At 46.0% G+C, this 23,678-nt stretch overlaps 1 protein-coding gene and 1 pseudogene across 1 annotated transcript in view; both read left to right on the top strand.

The window, feature by feature from the left end:
* The first annotated feature begins 10,563 nt into the window (after positions 1 to 10,563).
* Positions 10,564 to 10,682, top strand: LOC134960865 (5S ribosomal RNA; annotated as a pseudogene).
* A 2,013-nt stretch (positions 10,683 to 12,695) lies between these two features.
* Positions 12,696 to 23,678, top strand: part of LOC134958375 (kelch-like protein 10) — a 141,350-nt gene continuing 130,367 nt past the window's right edge. The window contains exon 1 of the mRNA XM_063940929.1: positions 12,696 to 12,751. The gene's annotated coding sequence lies outside the window, so the exon portion shown is untranslated. The remainder of the gene's footprint in view (positions 12,752 to 23,678) is intronic.

Below are 23,678 nucleotides of genomic sequence, written 5' to 3'. Positions count from 1 at the left end.
TTAATTCCACTGTTTGAAGTGGTTCAAACCAGTGCGACTTAAGGAAACTCAACACCACGTTAAGGTCCCAAGGCGCCACCGGAGGTACAAAAGGAGGCTGAATATGCAGCACTCCCTTCACAAAAGTCTGTTCTTCTGGGAGAGAAGCTAATTCTTTCTGAAAGAAAATGGATAGGGCCGAAATCTGAACCTTAATGGAGCCTAATTTTAGGCCCAAATTCACTCCAGTTTGTAGGAAGTGACGAAAACGTCCCAGATGGAACTCCTCCGTAGAAGCATTCCTGGCCTCACACCAAGAAACATACTTTCACCATATACGGTGATAATGTTTAGCTGTCACATCCTTCCTAGCCTTTATCAGAGTAGGAATGACCTCATCCGGAATGCCCTTTCCCGCTAGGATCCGGCGTTTAACCGCCATGCCGTCAAACGCAGCCGCGGTAAGTTTTGGAACAGACAGGGCCCCTGTTGTAGCAGGTCCTGTCTTAGAGGAAGAGGCCACGGATCTTCCGTGAGCATTTCCTGCAGATCCGGATACCAGGCCCTTCGTGGCCAATCTGGAACAATGAGAATTGTCTGTACTCCTCTTTTTCTTATTATTCTCAACACCTTGGTGAGAGGAAGAGGAGGAAACACATAGACCGACTGGAACACCCAGGGTGTCACTAGGGAGTCCACTGCCATCGCCTGAGGGTCTCTTGACCTGGCGCAATAATTCTGCAGTTTTTTGTTTAGGCGGGACACCATCATGTCTATCTGGGGCAGGCCCCACTGACTCGCAATCTGTGCAAAGACTTCCTGATGAAGTCCCCACTCTCCTGGATGTAGATCGTGTCTGCTGAGGAAGTCTGCTTCCCAGTTGTCCACTCCTGGAATGAACACTGCTGACAGTGCGCCTACAAGATTTTCCGCCCAGCGAAGAATCCTGGTGGCTTCCGCCATAGCCACTTTGCTCCTTGTGCCACCTTGGCGTTTACATGAGCTACTGCGGTGATGTTGTCTGACTGGATCAGAACAGGTAGGTCGCGAAGCAAAGTCTCCGCTTGACGAAGGGCATTGTATATGGCCCTTAGTTCCAGGACGTTGATGTGGAGACACGTCTCTTGACTTGACCAAAGACCTTGGAAATGTCTTCCCTGTGTGACTGCTCCCCAACCTCGGAGGCTCGCGTCCGTGGTCACCAGAACCCAGTCCTGAATGCCGAATCTGCGACCCTCCAGAAGGTGAGCATTCTGCAGCCACCACAAGAGAGATACCCTGGCCCTGGGGGACAGGGTGATCAATTGATAAATCTGTAGATGTGACCCGGACCACTTGTCCAGTAGGTCCCATTGGAAGGTCCTTGCATGGAACCTGCCAAAAGGAATGGCCTCGTAAGATGCCACCATCTTTCCCAGGACTCGAGTGCAGTGATGCACCGACACCTGTTTTGGCTTCAATAGGTCCCTGACCAGAGTCATGAGTTCCTATCGGAAGATAAACCCTTTTCTGGTCCGTATCCATAATCATGCCTAAGAAGGTCAAACGGGTCGTAGGAACTAATTGTGACTTCGGGATTTTGAGAATCCAGCCGTGTTGCTGTAACACCTCGAGTGAAAGTGACACGCTGTTCAACAACTGCTCTCGTGATCTCGCTTTTATCAGGAGATCGTCCAAGTATGGGATAATTGTGACCCCCTGCTTGCGCAGGAGCACCATCATTTCCGCCATTACCTTGGTGAAAATCCTCGGGGCCGTGGAAAGCCCAAACGGCAACGTCTGAAATTGGTAATGACAATCCTGTACTGCAAATCTCAGGTACGCCTGATGAGGTGGATATATGGGAACATGAAGGTATGCATCCTTTATGTCCAGGGACACCATAAAATCCCCCCCTTCTAGGCTGACGATGACCGCTCTGAGCGATTCCATCTTGAACTTGAACCTTTTCAAGTATAGGTTCAAGGGTTTTAAATTTAAAATGGGTCTGACCGAACCGTCCGGTTTCGGGACTACAAATAGGGTTGAGTAATACCCCCTCCCTTGTTGAAGCAGGGGAACTTTGATCACCACCTGTTGAAGACACAATTTTTGAATTGCATTTAAGACTATCTCCCTTTCTGGGGGAGAAGCTGGTAAGGCCGATTTGAAAAACCGGCGAGGAGGCACCTCTTCGAATTCCAGCTTGTAATCCTGGGAAACAATCTCTATTGCCCAGGGATCCACCTGTGAGTGAACCCAGATGTGGCTGAAAAGTCGAAGACGTGCCCCCCACTGGGGCGGACTCCCTCAGCGGAGCCCCAGCGTCATGCGGTGGATTTTGTAGAGGTCGGGGAGGACTTCTGCTCCTGGGAACTAGCTGTGGATGGCAGCTTTTTACCTCTGCCCTTACCTCTGGCAAGAAAGGACGATCCTCGTGCTCTCTTGTTTTTATGTGACCGAAAGGACTGCATTTGATAATGTGGCGATTTCTTAGGCTGTGAGGGAATATAAGGCAAAAAATTAGATTTACCTGCCGTAGCAGTGGAGACCAGGTCCGAGAGACCTTCCCCAAACAATTCCTCACCCCTGTAAGGTAAAACCTCCATGTGCCTCTTTGAGTCGGCATCACCTGTCCATTGCCGGATCCATGGGACTCGTCTAGCAGAAATCGACAAAGCGTTGACTCTAGAACCCAGTAGGCCAATGTCTCTTTGAGCATCCCTCATATATAAGGCAGCATCTTTAATATGACCCAGGGTTAATAAAATGGTATCCTTATCCAGGGTATCCAATTCCGCAGATAAGGTATCTGTCCACGCTGCTACAGCGCTACAAACCCAAGCCGACGCTATCGCCGGTCTGAGTAAGGTACCAGAATGTGTGAAAATGGACTTTAATGTAGCCTCCTGCTTGCAATCAGCAGGATCCCTGAGGGTAGCCGTATCTTGGGATGGTAGTGCTACCTTTTTGGATAAGCGTGTGTAAAAAGGGGTCCTGGCTGCCGCAATGTGTAAAAAGGGGGACTGGCTGCCGCAATGTGTAAAAAGGGGGACTGGCTGCCGCAATGTGTAAAAAGGGGGATGGCTGCCGCAATGTGTAAAAAGGCGGACTGGCTGTAAAAAGGGGGACTGGCTGCCGCAATGTGTAAAAAGGGGGCCTGGCTGCCGCAATGTGTAAAAAGGGGTCCTGGCTGCCGCAATGTGTAAAAAGGGGGACTGGCTGCCGCAATGTGTAAAAAGGGGGCCTGGCTGCCGCAATGTGTAAAAAGGGGTCCTGGCTGCAGCAATGTGTAAAAAGGGGGATGGCTGCCGCAATGTGTAAAAAGGGGGATGGCTGCCGCAATGTGTAAAAAGGGGGACTGGCTGTAAAAAGGGGGACTGGCTGCCGCAATGTGTAAAAAGGGGTCCTGGCTGCCGCAATGTGTAAAAAGGGGGACTGGCTGCCGCAATGTGTAAAAAGGGGGACTGGCTGCCGCAATGTGTAAAAAGGGGGATGGCTGCCGCAATGTGTAAAAAGGGGGACTGGCTGTAAAAAGGGGGCCTGGCTGCCGCAATGTGTAAAAAGGGGGCCTGGCTGCCGCAATGTGTAAAAAGGGGTCCTGGCTGCCGCAATGTGTAAAAAGGGGGACTGGCTGCCGCAATGTGTAAAAAGGGGGCCTGGCTGCCGCAATGTGTAAAAAGGGGGCCTGGCTGCCGCAATGTGTAAAAAGGGGGCCTGGCTGCCGCAATGTGTAAAAAGGGGGATGGCTGCCGCAATGTGTAAAAAGGGGGGACTGGCTGTAAAAAGGGGGACTAGCTGCCGCAATGTGTAAAAAGGGGTCCTGGCTGCCGCAATGTGTAAAAAGGGGTCCTGGCTGCCGCAATGTGTAAAAAGGGGGACTGGCTGCCGCAATGTGTAAAAAGGGGGATGGCTGCCGCAATGTGTAAAAAGGGGGACTGGCTGTAAAAAGGGGGACTGGCTGCCGCAATGTGTAAAAAGGGGGCCTGGCTGCCGCAATGTGTAAAAAGGGGTCTGGCTGCCGCAATGTGTAAAAAGGGGGACTGGCTGCCGCAATGTGTAAAAAGGGGGCCTGGCTGCCGCAATGTGTAAAAAGGGGGACTGGCTGCCGCAATGTGTAAAAAGGGGGCCTGGCTGCCGCAATGTGTAAAAAGGGGGCCTGGCTGCCGCAATGTGTAAAAAGGGGGCCTGGCTGCCGCAATGTGTAAAAAGGGGGACTGGCTGCCGCAATGTGTAAAAAGGGGGACTGGCTGCCGCAATGTGTAAAGAGGGGGCCTGGCTGCCGCAATGTGTAAAAAGGGGGACTGGCTGCCGCAATGTGTAAAAAGGGGGCCTGGCTGCCGCAATGTATAAAAAGGGGGACTGGCTGCCGCAATGTGTAAAAAGGGGGACTGTCTGCTGTAATGTGTAAAAAGGGGGACGCTGTCTGCTGTAATGTATAAAAGGGGCTCTACCTGGTGTAGTGGCGCTACTGTGCAGCGTAATTTGAATAATGTAGACTACTGTGCACCGTAGTATGAATTGCTATTATTTTGTGGCCACGCCCTTTCCCCGTGAAGCCACGCCCCTATACATTTTGCGCGCGCCTACGACGCGCACTGCCCCTATCTTACATGGGGGGGGGGCACCACTGTCGTTTCTTGCAAACAGCACTAAAATGCCTAGTTACGGCACTGTGAATCGCATCACCTTACCTTTGTATGGTAAGTGCGATTCATGAAGGTGCGGAAAGCTCTGCTTTCCGCTTCTCCATGGAGTTCAGGTTCGCCATCTCAGGACGGCGTAACCTGAACTGTAGTGCGGAGACATCAGGGAAGCTCAATGCTTCCCTGATCGCTGCTCGGCACCTTGCGCTGACTCCGCCCCCGACCTCCCAGCAACCACTGCGGCCTGCCGGGAGGTCAACACCCTGCGCATGCGCAAAGGGACCCACCGCTGGACCCCGCGCATCGCTGGGAAGGACCGCTGGAGATGACCTCACCGCAGGAGCCCCAGACCCCGCAGCGCATCGTCGGAAGGGTGAGTATACATGAATTGCTACTTATTACAGCTATACATCGCATCGAAGCGATGCGGTGTATAGTGATAAGTAGCAATTCTGTTTTCGTTTTCTGTATGAATAGACCCCTTAGGGCTCTATGACGCACTAGCACTGTCACATCAGACTCGGCAGTGTTATATTTCACTGCTACAAAAGTAGCAGTCACAGGGAACAGGGGAGCAGCTGATCCTCACATTGCGTTGGATAATAAAATAGCGCTGCCAAGCTTATTTAGTAGTATGTTCTAAGATACCATATGGTATAATACCTTTTATTTTGAATAAATATATTTAGCGTGCACCATAGGAGTTCAAATCACTCCAGGATACTAAGATGTTGTTATTGTAATAATACTAAATTATGGGGCAGTTTTAACGGCATACTTGCCTACCTGACCCCCTCCATGAGGGCGAAAATGCTCTGTTCCTGGACTTTCCTGATAATGTATGATTGCCATCACCTGTAGTGAGTAGTTAATTGATAAGAAAGGTGTTTCACCACAGGTGATGGCAATCATACATTACCAGGAAAGTCCAGGAACAGAGCATTTTCTCCCTCATGGAGAAGGTCAGGTTGGCAAGTATGTTTAACGGGTGTAGTATAGTATGCGACGGCCGGGCTCCCGGCGGCCAGCATTCCAGCGCCATAATCCTGACAGTCGGCATACCGACAGCTGGACAAGCGCAAATGAGCCCCTTGCAGGCTCGCTGCGGGCATGGTGGCGCGCTACGCGTGCCACGCTATCTATTCTCCCTCCAGGGGGGTCGTGGAGCCCCAAGAGGGAGAATAGGTGTTGGTATGCTGGGTGTCGGGATTCCGGCGCCGGTATACTGTGCGCCGGGATCCCGACAGCCGGTAAACTGAAGACCACCCGATTTAACAACGAGTGATATTCTAGTTATCACTCATTACTAATCTTAAATTTTGCTCCAACTATCAGCTCCTCCCATTTTTCAAACACATGACTCTAATGAACTGATTGGTTGGAGCAACATTTAAGATTAGTAATGAATGATAACTAGAATACCGTAACTCCTGTTAAATCTGACCCTAAATATTAAAAAAAATTCACTCGGGCTTGGACATTACCTTAGTTCTTACACAAGGCTCATTACTGAGTAGAAGGTTTACCTATGTAGACAGGAATCTGCTTTTTTGCTTTAATTCCAAATCAGAATCAAGCACTGAGATTGGTAAAACCATGAAATGCAGAACAACATACCACATCACTGACAGAAGAATGATGCAAAGGATTAGCAATGACATCAGTGTCAGTACAATGTTAAGCTTTACTGGGTGGGTGTTGGTTCAAGAGTGAGCGGCACTCTCAATAAAACCTACAGTCACACACCCTGATCTGACTATGGGCCTAATTCAGACCTGATCGCAGATGTGCTAAATTTAGCACAACACAGATATGCGGGGGGACGCCTAGCACAGGGTTAGTCCACCCCACAGGTCAGGCCCCCCCCCCCCCCCCCCCACACACAATTACAAAAGCATCGCACAGCGATACTTTAGGAGTAGCTCCCTACCAGCGCAGCTCCTGTGCGCTGGCAGGGAGCTACTCGTCGCTGTGAGGGTTGCAGTGGCTGCGTGTGACGTCATGCAGCCGCCACAGCCAGCCCCCACATGGTCCGGACACGCCTGCGCTGCCCAGAATGCACCCCTAAAATGCCGGACAAACGCTGCTGGCACCCGCCCCATCCCGCCCAGCGACCGTCTCTGCCTGTCAATCAGACAGAGGCGATCACAGGGCTAAGATGGCCATCGGCTGTCTGGCCTGCGCCGGCGCATGCACAGTTCAGACCTGATTGGCTGCTGTGCGAAAAGGCACAGCGCCGATCAGGTCTGAATTAGGCCCCATGTGCACTGCAGGGGGGTGGGGGCAGACATAACATGTGCAGAGAGAGTTAGATTTAGGTGGGTTATATTGTTTCTGTGCAGGGTAAATACTGGCTGCTTTATTTTTACACTGCAATTTAGATTTCAATTTGAACACAGCCCACCCAAATCTAACTATCTCTGCACATGTTACATTGCTGCTATGATCAGGTCTGAATTAGGCCCTATATTCTTATGCTGAAGACATACTGTAGATGGGGAAGCAAAACACTGTAAAAAGGATAGTTACCTCTTCAAAGGGAACTTACACATTCATTTAAGTGCAGTAGATGGGGGAGGTGTAGTTTCCAGCCTTCTTCACTAGGAAGTGGGTGGGATGCGGGAGATCCAGGGGTTTGGGGGACAACTCAAAGATTTGGGAGTATACTGGACATTCCAAGTCCAATAAGTAAGTATGGGATTAGAGTCATCTAGGCCTTTCGCAGTCCACATGGCCCTAGGCAGAGGCCTATTTTGCCTAATGGATAATACAGCTATGACCCACACCTGTACACCAGGAAGCAGGGAGTGACACTGAAATGTATTTTGCTACCTAATTAAGATGGCAGCATACTACTTTAATTTCGTATATACAGAACCCACGTAGAGCAGAAGACCAGTGAGCCGTGTTACCAATATTTTGCATCCTGAATAAAAGGTTGTTTACCAGTAATGGAATCCTCAGACAAGCTAACACCCCTCCCGGGACAGACTATTACGGATGTGAAATGACACTGACAAACCCTGCTCATTACTGACACATAATTTCACATTGCAGATAGAACATGACAATTTGCCATTATAGAGCTCATTAAAAAGATCTAAACAATTGCAGGAACAAATAACTCTAAGTATTCATGTCAACATAATGAAACTGCTGCAGTTCTCCTACTTAGTACAGGAGAGGGCAAATGTATCTCAGGCAATGTGGTTAGGGCAGCCATAGGAACAACCCACTGGCTACAGGTGGCAGTATGACTCTGTGGTGCATGTAACTTTCTAACAGATACTTTTAGGTCTCAAATACTTTACAAGAACTTTGGGAGAAAACACTATTGTTACTTTCCAAGGCTACCCCTTCACATACAGTATTAGCAAATTAGAGAGTTTCAGCTCACGCCCTCCTCTCTCCCAAGATTCCAAATGGAAATATAAAGCCACTTTGGGTCACATCGGTCTTTCGGTCTACCCAAACCATGCTATAAAGTGATGTAGCCACCACTACAAATACTTAGACCTACACTGGAGAAATCAGGACTTTTCTGCTTGCTGCTATCATGAAGGTATTCCCAAATTTTTGTAAAGTAACATGTCTGTAGAATTGCATAGCAGTCAAGCCGATCCCAGTGTTATCACCAACAGTATATAGCCTAGAGGTTTCTGTGGGGCTCTGCAATGCTAGCGCTTGTGATAAACTTACCAAAATAGCAAAATAAAGTCAGTGTAGACTGATGGGAAAGCGCCAGGGTCCTTGGAGCATATAAATCAGTAGACCTATGCTATATTGCTTTCATTAAGTCACACTCAGGGCCGGTTCTTGCCCTTGTGGCGCCCCGGGCAAAAAACTTTAGGGGCGTGGCTTAATACGGGGGCGTGGTCAGTTACGCCCCCATTTGTAGCGCCGCTGGGAAAAAAAAAAGTATACTTACATCCCCGCTCCTGATTCCAGACCTCCGCCGGCGCTGCTCCTCACCTCGGATGCATAGACACTAGAGGTCAATTATGACCCCTAGCGCCTGTGCCACAATGCTGTGTGGTGCGCGATGACGTCATCGCGCACCACACAGCAAAGGTCCTCTACACGAAGGGAAACTAGACGCGTAGCGTCTGGTTCCCTTCATAGCGGGGGGGGGCACAGCGGGGCCACCCGGGCACTGCGAGGGGCACACTGACAGATCTTGCCATGGTGCGGTGCCCTCAGGATGGCACAGGTGCCATCCGGAAGGCGGCGTCCTGGGCAAAAGTCCTGCTTGCCCGTGGCAAGATCCGCTACTGGTCACACTAACAAAAAAGGCGGCAATCTGACTCCAGGCTCCATTTCAATGTTGAAAGGGTTGTTTTGCAGAGAAGCAAAAGAGGGACTGTTTTTGTGTCTCTCTGGGGCACACTTTGTTTAAATAGATTGATAGATAAATTTATGAGAGTTAAACAATGTATACAGAGCCGGATTAAGGGGGGGGCCCTGGGGATAAGTACCCCGGGCCCCCCTTCCTAAAGGGGCCCCCCACCACAGATCGGAGATCTTACCGATCTGCGGCGCTGCGCTGCATTCCCGGCTCCCCTGGCAACCTATCAGCTGAGCCGCGGCGCCGGCGCCACCTAACAGTACAGGACAGCTGAGCGACGGCTCAGCTGTCCAATAGTGTGCTAGATAGCAGCCTGCGGCTCTGTCACTGAGCGCGCAGGCTGTTTGAAAGAATATACAGAGCGGCGTTTGCTTCTTAAAGGAACGCTCACTCTTCTGTCTCCTGCTCTACAGCAGCCTGCCAGCAAAAGTAAGGCTAGCTGGCTATATCATTATGGATCACGTTTGTGTGTGTGTATAGATTATATATATATATATATATATATATATATATATATATATATAGTGTTTATATATATATATATAACTATGTGTATATTTCTGTGTGTGTGCATATACAGTATACAGTATGTAAACATACTGTATATGCATGTATATATATATGTGTGTGTAAGTACTGTATAAGTGTATGTATATATATATATATATATATATATATATATATATATATATATATATAATGCTAGGGTGTCCTCCTAGTTTAATATAGGTGGCTCTCCACAGGCTTTTAAATTAGTATGAATCTGTACCCTGAAAGTCTGCGGAGTGCTGACGGGATACCTATATATGTATATTGTGTGTATATATATATATATATATATATATATATATATGTGTGTATATAAATATATGGTGTGTATATGTATATATATATATATAGTCTTTTTAAAACATCCGGCACTCATATAACTCGCAGTGCAGCTGCTCTGGTGCCCTCCCTGGAAGCAGATGTCCATACAGAAAGGCAAATATGGGCGGCACTCAGGAGACTAATGGGTACTACAGACTCGGCGATGTGCCGCCAAGCTGCCCGACCGCCGATACTGCAGACGGGCGACCCGGCAACGGGGGGGACAGTGACGGGGGGGGGGGGGGGAGTGGAGTTTCTTCACTCCCCCCGTCACCCGGCTCCGTAGACATGCATGCAAATATGGAAGATCTCGTCCATATTGGCCTGCATGCACAGCCGACGGGGCATCAGCGATGAACGAGCGCGGGGCTGCACATCGTTCATCGCTGGTGCCTCCACACTGCACGATATGAAAGTTATCTCGTTCCATAATGAACGAGATCGTTCATATCTTGCAGTGTTATCGCCCAGTGTGTAGGGCGCATTAGTTGCAGGTACTTTATTGGACACAGATCATCCATATATATATATATATATATATACATATACAACACACATATATATTTACAGATATATATATATATATATATATTTATAAATATATATCTCAGCAGTCAGCCTATTTATTAGGGGCCTCACTCTCTGAAGTGCCCCCGGGCCCCCCATAGCCTTAATCCGGCTCTGAATGTATATGCAAAGCAGCAGCAGCAGCCCTCCCCCCAGCAGATAGGCACTCACCTGACTTTCTACAGTCATACCATGCTGGACATGCCCGATCTCGTCTGATCTTGGAAGCCAAGCAGCATTGGGCCTGGTTAGTACCAGAAAGGGTGACCCTCTGGGAATACTGGGTACTATAGTATTAAGGAACTTACCTTCTGCCGATCAGCAAAATCCACCACCAGCGATTTTTGCAGCACACTTACCTAAGCTGACTAGTCCACCAGGAGTCAGGATTCACAAAAGCCGGTTCATCTTGAATCTCTCTTATGAATATACAAGTGTATATCTATTCATAAGTGGATGGAGATAACAAGAATTTCTATATTTTCGCTTTTGACAAACGTCGAACATTAACACTCGCTCAATATCCAGTGGGTGTGCAGACAAATCTTCTGCCACCTACGGTACATCCAGTGAGTAACATATCTTCTTATTTGTATTTGTATTTAATACTTGTCTTAATCAATTTTGCTGACATACACAGCAACATTTTTATCATTGTTTTCGTCTGTTTAAAAATTAAAAATTAAAAGTTAAGTTTTATCTTTGCATATACATTGTTTAACTCTCACAAATTTATCTATCAATCTATTTAAACAAAGTGTGCCCCAAAGAGACACAAAAACATTCCCTTTTTTGCTTCTCTGCAAAACAACCCTTTCATAGTTTTATCTGAACTAAAGTCTGGGAGCACCGCCAACCCAGTTCTACCCTAAAAGCCCCAAAGGCAAAGTCGGTAGCTTCATGTTGGTCACCATTCTTGTCATTTTTGCCTCATTTGGTATACAAATTGTATGACATTTGTAAAAAATTTTTACAATCTGGTCCAGTGCAGATCCCAAAAACCCCCCACCCATTTCCATTTCAATGTTAAAGGCTACTAGTACTGGTTGCTTACCTTTTCAGTGGTGTCTACCATTTGTGGGGAATTTCTCTTTCCGCACAATGCAAGTCTGAAGCTCCAGTGTAAGTAGAGCTTCTTTATTTTTATCATTCATATAGCACGTCAGCAGACTGATGAGGAGCTGATGAACCATGCGGCTATGCACAAGATCTAACGAGTTGAGAAGTGGACAAGTAACAAAGTTGCCTATAGCAACCAATCAACTTGATTGGTTGCTAATCACTCCTTTGTGCTCAAGATTGTTGGTACATTTCCCCCATAATGAGGGACTAAACAACAGCACAGATTATATCACTATGTGATACATCCCTAAAAGAGACATGTAATCCCTTTTACATGAAAAAAATGGAGAAAAAAGGAGCCTGTCTGTCCTAATCCACACACAGTGTCAGCCTGGGGTATGAAGGGCCCACCGGGGGAATGTAGTAGTGATGGAAATGTGACATTTACATGCCGTCCCCAGCATTAGAATTGTATCTTATGTAAGTGTATGAAAAGACCCTTGGGTGGAACAACATGGCTGCTAAACTGGGTCCTGTAGTTGGCCTTATTTTAACCAGGGAAATGGGAAAAGGAGATTTATGTTCAGGGAACAGATGATCTCTTGCCAGTCATAAATGTTTGGGGTAGGAAAACTGCATTCTTCATTCTCAAACATCCAGACCTGGTCAAGTTAGGCAAGGAATAATAAATTAAAGTAGAATGTCACCTTCAGGGGGTAGTGGAATGTTGTGCCCCTCTGGGCTAACTCCCCCTTCCCTATCTATTGCAAGACAGCTACAGTATGTGGAGAAAGCACATAGGGCCTAATTCTGAGTTGATCACAGCAGCAAATTTGTTAGCAGTTGGGCAAAAACCATGTGCACTGCAGGTAGAGCAAATATAACATGTGCAGAGAGAGTTAGATTTGGGTGGGGTGTGTTCAAACTGAAATCTAAATTGCAATGTAAAAATAAAGCAGCCAGTATTTACCCTGCACAGAAACAATATAACCTACTCAAATCTAACTCTCTCTGCAAATGTTATATCTGCCTCACCTGCAGTGCACATGGTTTTGCTCAATTGCTAACAAACTTGCTGCTGCGATCATCTCTGAATTACCCCCATAATCCCTTCATGTCCAGTGTCCAGCATTGAGCTAGTTAAAAAGCAAAAAGGTGGGAGCGAAGAGTGGAGCTGCACAGGTAAAATTTCACTTCTCCCTTAATGCTCAGTGTTCATTCTTTGCTGGGGATTCAGCAACATGCTGAGGGGTGCAACCTATATGCTCAATTGTGAAGTCCCGCACACCTGAAGTTATTTTGAGTAAGTATTAGACTTCTGAAATTTTATTTTCCTTTTGTTTTCTGAGATTTATATGTACAGTATTTCCTGTTCATTTGTAACCTTTTTATAATCATAACTAGGATTATTTTGTTCAAATTAAAAGATAATTAATTCTAGCATATTCTTCATGTCTCTTTGTGAATCTGCGAGCTTGTGAGGCCAAAACTATGTACTGAAGTGTGAGTGTACAATTAATTCTTCTGTATGAAGGTAAGAGTATGAAGTACCTAGTGTGGTATCACTAAAGTAATACTTGCTGATGGCAGTTACTGGGTTTTCATTTACCACATGTGCTGAGGTAACCATAAGTCACTGGTGGTGATTTTTGAATTGAAGTATCTGGGAAATTGGCTGGCCGGCCATGACAGTAGTGATAGGAGTCTATGTTTAGGGGTGTGACCATCCACCACAGACGCTTGGCTAGCTATTAAAAATTGTAAGATGTGGGCCCCTTTATAAATAAATATAGTAGATAATGCTAGTGCATGCATAAAAATGTAGCAGATTAATAACAGCAATTTACTGTAGTGAATACACCATAGGCCTGTGCAGTATAATGTAATATACGTATAATGTGTAATTCAATTGCACAATCTAAAACCTGATCCCTAGAGGAAGGGGTGTGCCTTCAGGCAGTGGGGCCTACTGGTGGTTTCCTCTGTACCCCTATTTGCCAGTTCAACGCTTTCCACACACGTCACTCCCCTGACCAGCCCGCCTTAGTGCCAAAGCTAATGCCATGCTATAGCTATGGTACACCACTGGTTGCATTCATTAATTATATAAAATTGGTCGTAGTAATTTTGAACAAGTAATACACATGGTATTGCTTATCTCATAATTGTTACTTATTACTTATACCACGGGTTCAAATCTCGCCGCATGGTAAATCTGGAGTTTCTACTTTTACTGGGAGAAAAATGGGAGGGAGAATACTGTTGCTTGGTGGCATTACAGCAGTTTTGACCTTAGTATTTAAGCAGGATGCAATCCCAAAGGTAAAAAGCTGCAAAAGAGTATATTTACCCCTATGTCTTAGCTGTGGCTTCAACAGTTCTCATCCAGGCACTCTGAATCTGAAGGGGTTTGACCAAAGAGCAAGAACAAAATCTAAAGGATGTGGATGGCAAGCCTTTACTGAAAAGCTAATCAGCGCTGTTAGCTACTTGCTGATCCATGGGGTTAATTCAGAGTTGATCGCAGCAGCAAATATTCTGTTTCTGTGCAGGGTAAATACTGTCTGCTTTATTTTTACACTGCAATTTTGATTTCAGTTTGAACATACCCCACCCAAATCTAACTCTCTCTGCACATGTTATATCTGTCCCCCCTGCAGTGCACATGGTTTTGCCCAACTGCTAACAAATTTGCTGCTGCGATCAACTCTGAATTACCCCCATGTCTCTTTTACTGAAATGCTTTTATGATAATAAACAATCTGTAAATTGCAGATCTGTATGTGTCTCTGATTGTTGTAATCTGATTACTCAAAAGAAGTGGCAGATTTTAATCCCAGGTAAAATCCGCCACCCAGCTCAATGTCCGAGACTGCACTGGCTTCACTGTGACTGGCAGTGACTTTTTATTTGAAGTCCTACCTGTCAGTCACAGACACACAAGGTTAATCAATTGGGAGGTGTTTTGTCCCTCCGGGACTGCCATTCCGGGCTGCGATAAGCAGAGAGTTGGCTTCTATGAGCCTTTGGCGCTGCCCAATCTGGTTTCTATGGGCTGCAGTCGGTGCAGTCCATAGAAGCAGGGGATTGCTCATGCTCAGTTGCACCGCGGTGTCTGCGAATGCACCAGTCCCGGCACCTGACGGTTTAACTGCGCAGGTGTCGGGACCCGGGGACTGGCTGTATCCTCTACAGTCACTTGGGCAGCAGCAGTCCCCCTACCAAAAGTAAGTAGGAGCTGCCACTGCTCAAAAGTACTGAACACCTATAAGAGGAACCTTTAACCTTTGGCATAATATCCCATACCATTTCCAGAGCTTAGGAAAACTAGACAAATTGTACAAAAGTAAAGGATTAAGGAGAGATCAACCAGTCAACAATACAGTTTACAGTACATTTGTGCTAAATGATTTACAATCCAATTACAAATTATATTAAATAATAATAAAAAAAACTTTTAACTTAAAGTGAAATCTCTGCATAAATTTAATACAGTAAATGTAATACTTACATATTTCTCTTCATTTAATTTGCCAACTCCGAAGTTAAAAAACAAAAGTCTGATGTTTTTTGATGGGCTAGGCTAATTTGTGACTTACAGTACAAATGAACTGCTGGTTTAAAGCCTCATTAATCAAAGTATTAATCCCCAGACCCCTAGACTTTCTAATTAATTTTCTTCTGCTAATAGCTAGTCAGAAATGGCAGCACATTTATACACAACGCTGCTTCTCTATGCACTGTGCAGTGACATTAGAAGAGGTAAGTACACATACAGTATGTACTGTACAGCAACTGGGCATGTCGTCATTTCTTTAGGACTGATACATTTTTCAATATACTTACCCTCCATTCTCTCTGTGAGCAGTGAGTTTTTGGAGCGGTAGTATCATCCCTAGTCTAGTTAATTGTTCTCTCTTTATTAAATCACTTCCCTTTCTATTACCCTTCCTCTCTTTACTCAGTGTAATATAATTAATTAAAATATACAGCCAAGCCATGGGCTCTTACTGACCTTCTGTTTAGGCTCTTAGGTCTGTGGAATTTGTCTTAATACTGAATGACTGCATTCTCCAAATCAGAGCGGGCTAGCTTTCTTAAAAGTTAATGGTGTACTAACCAAACACAGGGGCTGCCCCACCCCTTTAGCATGTAAGCTCTCACAAGCAGGGCCCTCTTCCCTCATTTTGCTTTTCCTTCTCTTACTTAACCTATCTTTTATTCAATACTCCTTTCGACTGCACCAAACCCCTCAGATTTCTGCCGTCATGAAACTTATTTCAGTGTCGTCTGCTGATGCAGCATGTTTATATACCTGTACTTGTCCTATATTGTCTTGAAATTAGTGATGTGCACCGGAAATTTTTCGCGTTTTGTGTTTTGGTTTTGGGTTCGGTTCCGCGGCCGTGTTTTGGATTCGGACGCGTTTTGGCAAAACCTCACCGAAATTTTTTTGTCGGATTCGGGTGTGTTTTGGATTCGGGTGTTTTTTTCAAAAAAACCTAAAAAACAGCTTAAATCATAGAATTTGGGGGTCATTTTGATCCCATAGTATTATTAACCTCAATAACCATAATTTCCACTCATTTCCAGTCTATTCTGAACACCTCACAATATTATTTTTAGTCCTAAAATTTGCACCGAGGTCGCTGGATGGCTAAGCTAAGCGACACAAGTGGCCGACACAAACACCTGGCCCATCTAGGAGTGGCACTGCAGTGTCAGGCAGGATGGCCCTTCAAAAAAATAGTCCCCAAACAGCACATGATGCAAAGAAAAAAAGAAGCGCACCAAGGTCGCTGTGTGACTAAGCTAAGCGACACAAGTGGCCGACACAAACACCTGGCCCATCTAGGAGTGGCACTGCAGTGTCAGGCAGGATGGCCCTTCAAAAAAATAGTCCCCAAACAGCACATGATGCAAAGGAAAAAAGAGGCGCACAAAAGGACGCTGTGTGACTAAGCTAAGCGACACAAGTGGCCGACACAAACACCTGGCCCATTTAGGAGTGGCACTGCAGTGTCAATCAAGACAGGATGGCACTTCCAAAAAATTGTCCCCAAACAGCACATGATGCAAAGAAAAAAAGAGGCGCACCAAGGTGGCTGTGTGACTAAGCTAAGCGACACAAGTGGCCGACACAAACACCTGGCCCATCTAGGAGTGGCACTGCAGTGTCAATCAAGACAGGATGGCCCTTCAAAAAAATTGTCCCCAAACAGCACATGATGCAAAGAAAAAAAGAGGCGCACCAAGGTGGCTGTGTGACTAAGCTAAGCGACACAAGTGGCCGACACAAACACCTGGCCCATCTAGGAGTGGCAATGCAGTGTCAATCAAGACAGGATGGCACTTCCAAAAAATTGTCCCCAAACAGCACATGATGCAAAGAAAAAAAGAGGCGCACCAAGGTGGCTGTGTGACTAAGCTAAGCGACACAAGTGGCCGACACAAACACCTGGCCCATCTAGGAGTGGCACTGCAGTGTCAATCAAGACAGGATGGCCCTTCCAAAAAATTGTCCCCAAACAGCACATGATGCAAAAAAAAAAAAAAAAAGAGGCGCACCAAGGTGGCTGTGTGACTAAGCTAAGAGACACAAGTGGCCGACACAAACACCTGGCCCATCTAGGAGTGGCACTGCAGTGTCAATCAAGACAGGATGGCACTTCCAAAAAATTGTCCCCAAACAGCACATGATGCAAAGAAAAAAAGAGGCGCACCAAGGTGGCTGTGTGACTAAGCTAAGCGACAAAAGTGGCCGACACAAACACCTGGCCCATCTAGGAGTGGCACTGCAGTGTCAATCAAGACAGGATGGCACTTCCAAAAAATTGTCCCCAAACAGCACATGATGCAAAGAAAAAAAGAGGCGCACCAAGGTGGCTTTGTGACTAAGCTAAGCGACACAAGTGGCCGACACAAACACCTGGCCCATCTAGGAGTGGCACTGCAGTGTCAGGTAGGATGGCCCTTCAAAAAAATTGTCCACAAACAGCACATGATGCAAAGAAAAATGAAAGAAAAAAGAGGTGCAAGATGGAATTGTCCTTGGGACCTCCCACCCACCCTTATGTTGTATAAACAGGACATGCACACTTTAACGAACCCATCATTTCAGCGACAGGGTCTGCCACATGACTGTGACTGAAATGACTGGTTGGTTTGTGCCCCCACCAAAAAAGAAGCAATCAATCTCTCCTTGCACAAACTGGCTCTACAGAGGCAAGATGTCCACCTCATCATCATCCTCCGATTCCTCACCCCTTTCACTGTGTACATCCCCCTCCTCACAGAATATTAATTCGTCCCCACTGGAATCCACCATCTCAGGTCCCCGTGTACTTTCTGGAGGCAATTGCTGCTGGTGAATGTCTCCACGGAGGAATTGATTATAATTCATTTTGATGAACATCATCTTCTCCACATTTTCTGGAAGTAACCTCGTATGCCGATTGCTGACAAGGTGAGCGGCTGCACTAAACACTCTTTCGGAGTACACACTGGAGGGAGGGCAACTTAGGTAGAATTAAGCCAGTTTGTGCAAGGGCCTCCAAATTGCCTCTTTTTCCTGCCAGTATACGTACGGACTGTCTGACGTGCCTACTTGGATGCGGTCACTCATATAATCCTCCACCATTCTTTCCATGGTGAGAGAATCATATGCAGTGACAGTAGACGACATGTCAGTAATCATTGGCAGGTCCTTCAGTCCGGACCAGATGTCAGCACTCGCTCCAGACTGCCCTGCATCACCGCCAGCGGGTGGGCTCGGAATTCTTAGCCTTTTCCTCGCACCCCCAGTTGCGGGAGAATGTGAAGGAGGAGATGTTGACGGGTCACGTTCCGCTTGACTTGACAATTTTCTCACCAGCAGGTCTTTGAACCTCTGCAGACTTGTGTCTGCCGGAAAGAGAGATGCAACGTAGGTTTTAAATCTAGGATCGAGCACGGTGGCCAAAATGTAGTGCTCTGATTTCAACAGATTGACCACCCGTGATTAATGGTTAAGCGAATTAAAGGCTCCATCCACAAGTCCCACATGCCTAGCGGAATCGCTCTGTTTTAGCTCCTCCTTCAATGTCTCCAGCTTCTTCTGCAAAAGCCTGATGAGGGGAATGACCTGACTCAGGCTGGCAGTGTCTGAGCTGACTTCACGTGTGGCAAGTTCAAAGGGTTGCAGAACCTTGCACAACGTTGAAATCATTCTCCACTGCGCTTGAGTCAGGTGCATTCCCCCTCCTTTGCCTATATCGTGGGCAGATGTATAGGCTTGAATGGCCTTTTGCTGCTCCTCCATCCTCTGAAGCATATAGAGGGTTGAATTCCACCTCGTTACCACCTCTTGCTTCAGATGATGGCAGGGCAGGTTCAGGAATGTTTGGTGGTGCTCCAGTCTTCTGTACGCGGTGCCTGAATGCCGAAAGTGGCCCGCAATTCTTCGGGCCACCGGCAGCATCTCTTGCACGCCCCTGTCGTTTTTTAAATAATTCTGCACCACCAAATTCAATGTATGTGCAAAACATGGGACGTGCTGGAATTTGCCCAGATGTAATACACACACAATATTGCTGGCGTTGTCCGATGTCACAAATCCCCAGGAGAGTCCAATTGGGGTAAGCCATTCTGCGATGATCTTCCTCAGTTGCTGTAAGAGGTTGTCAGCTGTGTGCCTATTCTGGAAAGCGGTGATACAAAGCGTAGCCTGCCTAGGAACGAGTTGGCGTTTGCGAGATGCTGCTACTGGTGCCGCCGCTGCTGTTCTTGCTGCGGGAGGCAATACATCTACCCAGTGGGCTGTCACAGTCATATAGTCCTGAGTCTGCCCTGCTCCACTTGTCCACATGTCCGTGGTTAAGTGGACATTGGGTACAACTGCATTTTTTAGGACACTGGTGAGTCTTTTTCTGAGGTCTGTGTACATTTTCGGTATCGCCTGCCTAGAGAAATGGAACCTAGATGGTATTTGGTACCGGGGACACAGTACCTCAATCAAGTCTATAGTTGCCTCTGAATTAACGATGGATACCGGAACCACGTTTCTCACCGCCCAGGCTGCCAAGGCCTGAGTTATCTGCTTTGCAGCAGGATGACTGCTGTGATATTTCATCTTCCTCGCAAAGGACTGTTGGACAGTCAATTGCTTGGTGGAAGTAGTAAAAGTGGTCTTACGACTTCCCCTCTGGGATGACCATCGACTCCCAGCAGCAACAACAGCAGCGCCAGCAGCAGTAGGCGTTACACTCAAGGATGCATCGGAGGAATCCCAGGCAGGAGAGGACTCGTCAGACTTGACAGTGACATGGCCTGCAGGACTATTGGCTTTCCGGGGTAAGGAGGAAATTGACACTGAGGGAGTTGGTGGTGTGGTTTGCAGGAGCTTGGTTACAAGAGGAAGGGATTTAGTGGTCAGTGGACTGCTTCCGCTGTCACCCAAAGTTTTTGAACTTGTCACTGAATTATGATGAATGCGCTGCAGGTGACGTATAAGGGAGGATGTTCCGAGGTGGTTAACGTCCTTACCCCTACTTATTACAGCTTGACAAAGGCAACACACGGCTTGACACCTGTTGTCCGCATTTGTGTTGAAATAATTCCACACCGAAGAGCTGATTTTTTTTGTATTTTGACCAGGCATGTCAATGGCCATATTCCTCCCACGGACAACAGGTGTCTCCCCGGGTGCCTGACTTAAACAAACCACCTCACCATCAGAATCCTCCTTGTCAATTTCCTCCCCAGCGCCAGCAACACCCATATCCTCATCCTGGGGTGTACTTCAACAGTGACATCTTCAATTTGACTATCAGGAACTGGACTGCGGGTGCTCCTTCCAGCACTTGCAGGGGGCGTGCAAATGGTGGAAGGCGCAAGCTCTTCCCGTCCAGTGTTGGGAAGGTCAGGCATCGCAACCGACACAATTTGACTCTCCTTGGGGATTTGTGATTTTGAAGAACGCACAGTTCTTTGCTGTGCTTTTGCCAGCTTAAGTCTTTTCTTTTTTCTAGCGAGAGGATGAGTGCTTCTATCCTCATGTGAAGCTGAACCACTAGCCATGAACATAGGCCAGGGCCTCAGCCGTTCCTTGCCACTCCGTGTCGTAAATGGCATATTGGCAAGTTTACGCTTCTCCTCAGACGCTTTTAATTTTGATTTTTGGGTCATTTTACTGAACTTTTGTGTTTTGGATTTTACATGCTCTCTACTATGACATTGGGCATCGGCCTTGGCAGACGACGTTGATGGCATTTCATCGTCTCGGCCATGACTAGTGGCAGCAGCTTCAGCACGAGGTGGAAGTGGATCTTGATCTTTCCCTTTAACCTCCACATTTTTGTTCTCCATTTTTTAATGTGTGGAATTATATGCCAGTATCAATAGCAATGGCCTACTACTATATTTACTGCGCAAAACTAAAATGCACCACAGGTATAGAATGTAGATGGATAGTATACTTAATGGATGATGAGTGACGACACAGAGGTAGGTACAGCAGTGGCCTACCGTACTGCTATAAGTATATATATAGTTAACTGGTGGACACTATCAGCAAACTGCAAAACTGTCTAAAATGCACCACAGGTATAGAATGTAGATGGATAGTATACTTAATGGATGACGAGTGATGACACAGAGGTAGGTACAGCAGTGGCCTACCGTACTGCTATAAGTATATATATATAGTATACTGGTGGACACTGTCAGCAAACTGCAAAACTGTCTAAAATGCACCACAGGTATAGAATGTAGATGGATAGTATACTTAATGGATGACGAGTGACGACACAGAGGTAGGTACAGCAGTGGCCTACCGTACTGCTATAAGTATATATATAATAAACTGGTGGACACTGTCAGCAAACTGCAAAACTGTCTAAAATGCACCACAGGTATAGAATGTAGATGGATAGTATACTTAATGGATGACAAGTGACGACACAGAGGTAGGTACAGCAGTGGCCTACCGTACTGCTATAAGTATATATATAATAAACTGGTGGACACTGTCAGCAAACTGCAAAACTGTCTAAAATGCACCACAGGTATAGAATGTAGATGGATAGTATACTTAATGGATGATGAGTGACGACACAGAGGTAGGTACAGCAGTGGCCTACCGTACTGCTATAAGTATATATATAGTATACTGGTGGACACTGTCAGCAAACTTCAAAACTGTCTAAAATGCACCACAGGTATAGAATGTAGATGGATAGTATACTTAATGGATGACGAGTGACGACACAGAGGTAGGTACAGCAGTGGCCTACCGTACTGCTATAAGTATATATGTAATAAACTGGTGGACACTGTCAGCAAACTGCAAAACTGTCTAAAATGCACCACAGGTATAGAATGTAGATGGATAGTATACTTAATGGATGACGAGTGACGACACAGAGGTAGGTACAGCAGTGGCCTACCGTACTGCTATAAGTATATATATAATAAACTGGTGAACACTGTAAGCAAACTGCAAAACTGTCTAAAATGCACCACAGGTATAGAATGTAGATGGATAGTATACTTAATGGATGACGAGTGACGACACAGAGGTAGGTACAGCAGTGGCCTACCGTACTGCTATAAGTATATATATATAGTTAACTGGTGGATACTATCAGCAAACTGCAAAACTGTCTAAAATGCACCACAGGTATAGAATGTAGATGGATAGTATACTTAATGGATGACAAGTGACGACACAGAGGTAGGTACAGCAGTGGCCTACCGTACTGCTGTAAGTATATATATATAGTATACTGGTGGACACTGTCAGCAAACTGCAAAACTGTCTAAAATGCACCACAGGTATAGAATGTAGATGGATAGTATACTTAATGGATGACGAGTGACGACACAGAGGTAGGTACAGCAGTGGCCTACCGTACTGCTATAAGTATATATATAATAAAATGGTGGACACTGTCAGCAAACTGCAAAACTGTCTAAAATGCACCACAGGTATAGAATGTAGATGGATAGTATACTTAATGGATGACGAGTGACGACACAGAGGTAGGTACAGCAGTGGCCTACCGTACTGCTAGAAGTATATATATAGTATACTGGGGGACACTGTCAGCAAACTGCAAAACTGTCTAAAATGCACCACAGGTATAGAATGTAGATGGATAGTATACTTAATGGATGATGAGTGACGACACAGAGGTAGGTACAGCAGTGGCCTACCGTACTGCTATAAGTATATATATAATAAACTGGTGGACACTGTCAGCAAACTGCAAAACTGTCTAAAATGCACCACAGGTATAGAATGTAGATGGATAGTATACTTAATGGATGACGAGTGACGACACAGAGGTAGGTACAGCAGTGGCCTACCGTACTGCTATAAGTATATATATAATAAACTGGTGGACACTGTCAGCAAACTGCAAAACTGTCTAAAAAGCACCACAGGTATAGAATGTAGATGGATAGTATACTTAATGGGTGACGAGTGATGACACAGAGGTAGGTACAGCAGTGGCCTACCGTACTGCTATAAGTATATATATAGTATACTGGTGGACACTGTCAGCCAACTGCAAAACTGTCTAAAATGCACCACAGGTATAGAATGTAGATGGATAGTATACTTAATGGATGACGAGTGACGACACAGAGGTAGGTACAGCAGTGGCCTACCGTACTGCTATAAGTATATATATAGTATACTGGTGGACACTGTCAGCAAACTTCAAAACTGTCTAAAATGCACCACAGGTATAGAATGTAGATGGATAGTATACTTAATGGATGACGAGTGATGACACAGAGGTAGGTACAGCAGTGGCCTACCGTACTGCTATAAGTATATATATAGTATACTGGTGGACACTGTCAGCAAACTGCAAAACTGTCTAAAATGCACCACAGGTATAGAATGTAGATGGATAGTATACTTAATGGATGACGAGTGACGACACAGAGGTAGGTACAGCAGTGGCCTACCGTACTGCTATAAGTATATATATAGTATACTGGTGGACACTGTCAGCAAACTGCAAAACTGTCTAAAATGCACCACAGGTATAGAATGTAGATGGATAGTATACTTAATGGATGACGAGTGACGACACAGAGGTAGGTACAGCAGTGGCCTACCGTACTGCTATAAGTATATATATAGTATACTGGTGGACACTGTCAGCAAACTGCAAAACTGTCTAAAATGCACCACAGGTATAGAATGTAGATGAATCGTATACTTAATGGATGACGAA

This window comes from Pseudophryne corroboree, chromosome 9 (assembly GCF_028390025.1).
Source record: "Pseudophryne corroboree isolate aPseCor3 chromosome 9, aPseCor3.hap2, whole genome shotgun sequence".
Classification (NCBI taxonomy): domain Eukaryota; kingdom Metazoa; phylum Chordata; class Amphibia; order Anura; family Myobatrachidae; genus Pseudophryne; species Pseudophryne corroboree.
Note: the sequence above shows the minus strand (reverse complement) of the source record. Positions and strands in the feature narration are given on the sequence as shown.